Genomic DNA, 2350 nt, shown 5'->3' with positions numbered 1-2350 from the left:
TTCTTAAAAATGACGACTAAAGCAAAAAGGCACGTTGGTAAAGAATATGTTAGATCAAACGTATTATTTTAAATCTTCCTATAAATATATCATACTGTTTTTGCGTATCCAAAAATTCTCAATATATATCATGAAGTTAATTTGTTCTAGATTTTTGCCGTATTTATTAAAGTTCACATCCAAAATTATGAATATATTTTAATACACTCAACACACATTACTAATTTAAATTCATAAAATTTAAAGATAAATCTATTAATTCAGAATTTGAAAGATTTGGGGGTTACAAAGCTTTCGAAAATTTCTTTACTGACACTTGCTCTAATTTTCTGGTAGTTTGAGACTATACTTTGTAAAAGTGAAATAACCTCTTTTTTAATTTCCCCCTGTAAGCATGCTACCATTTCCGTACTCCTAAAAGATGTTGAGAAAACAATAAAAATGATAATGATACGTTTGCTATTTTAGCTAACTTATCATCATCTTCTAGAAAATAACTAAGGTATTGAAAACAAACATCAACTTCAAGATCTGCTCCTAATCTTCGATGTTCTTCGATTGTTGCTTTACCTCCCGAAAAGGCATATTTATTAATCTATAAAATTTTCATCTATAATTTTATGATATACAATATTTTACCTTTTTCTTAATTTCATTTGGTGTATCTGAAAGAAATATTGATGAATATGGATCACTAGAACTCATTTTAGTTTGGGCACCTTGTAGAGCTGGAATAAATTTAGAAAATATAAGAGATGGTTTTTTGTATCCAATTTTAGGAGCAACATCTCTTGTAATGCGAAAATATGGATCCTATATATAACTTAATAACATTTATATAAGAAAAAATGTATCACTTGATCTATAGCGCATGGTATAAGACATGAAACGGTCTTACATTCAAAACATGCTGGAAATGAAGAACTAAAACTCGGACTTGCTTGTATAGATGAAAACATAATTTTTCCAATATTGTCAGATTCATTAAATCCAAAAGTTGCTTTAGCTTGATTGTATGTAATACATTTTTGTATTTTAAGTATATTTTTATAAAAGTCTTGGCAAGAACTAATAAAAAAAATCTTTAAAAGTGCAAAAATTATTTTTCTCACGAAACATAGTCCAAATCTGAAAATATGAACGTAAGCTTAGGATCAAATCCACATGCTATTATATCTTTAATATTTTCTTGTCCCATTGCATAGCACTGTTCCAGTGATTCTCCTTTGTACAAAAATTTTTCATCATCCGTTTAATTGTATTACAAGCGGAACATTGAATGCATCTTGTAAATACCTAAATGACGGATTATAAAATTAATTATTTTTTCTATTAAATTAATGATAATGGCACTTACCTCGTAAAAATGAAGGGAATCAAATGTCCTACATGCATTGATTGCGATGATGGTCCACGTCCTGTATATAAATAAAATTTCTCACCTCTTTCGTATCCGTCTAATATTTCATCCAAATCACTAAAATTAATACTTTAGATATTCATAATATAAGACTATTATATAACCGATGTGCAAAGAATAATCCTCTTTTTAACAAATGGTGTGGTTCTTTTTTAGTTAGACGTTTAATTCTTGATATCTGAGCATCTGTTATTGGTTGACAACCGAATTTCTCTATAAGTGAATTTAACCAAATATGATTTATTTAAATAGAAAGCATACCTATCAATCGGTTGTAGTCGACACCTCTGTTATCTGGCGCAATTACATTCTCAATAGTAACACTCTGCATTTGTTCAACCAAATTAGCCCTGTTGCGACAACCTCTTGTTAAAAGCGATGTTGTGTACCCTATTATACGCATGCGTATTCTAAAAATTGGTTGTTAATTGATCTCGATGGTTGACAAACGTAAAAATATAAAATTTAAAATGAGAATCAAATATTTCAATATTTACTTACACAACAGCCGAATATTAATGATTTCCATTCGTATATATAAAAGATAACGCGTAAAAAACGACTTTTAATTATTTTATATTTCACTGTTTCAACGATTATATTAGTACCATAATTTCTTTTTCCTTGTTTTGGAAAATAAAAATACTTTCTTTCTTTTGGTAGTTTAATGTATTAGTTGTTTTTTTTCGCTGTACTCCACTTAAAGTAAAGAATTTATAAAATGATACTTATTCTGAAATAAAGAAAAATATTTGTTATAAAAAATGTTTATATGTGCAGTTAATATTAAAATAAAGCTATGAAAAAATAGATTAGCTTAAATATTAAATAATATTTGAGGAATCAGAAACATTTTGTTAATGCTTTTTCGTGCTAGATATTAATAAACAATTAGTTTGGTGATATTATCACATGAAAACTGCTAAATTT

The 2350-nt window shown here is 27.4% G+C and overlaps 1 pseudogene; it reads right to left on the bottom strand.

Moving 5' to 3' along the window:
- Positions 1 to 260: 260 nt before the first annotated feature.
- Positions 261 to 1751, bottom strand: LOC139225149 (tryptophan--tRNA ligase, cytoplasmic-like; annotated as a pseudogene).
- Between the last annotated feature and the right edge of the window lie 599 nt (positions 1752 to 2350).

The sequence above is a fragment of the Pempheris klunzingeri genome, unplaced genomic scaffold (assembly GCF_042242105.1).
Source record: "Pempheris klunzingeri isolate RE-2024b unplaced genomic scaffold, fPemKlu1.hap1 Scaffold_69, whole genome shotgun sequence".
NCBI lineage: Eukaryota > Metazoa > Chordata > Actinopteri > Acropomatiformes > Pempheridae > Pempheris > Pempheris klunzingeri.
This window is presented reverse-complemented; position numbering and strand designations above follow the sequence as displayed.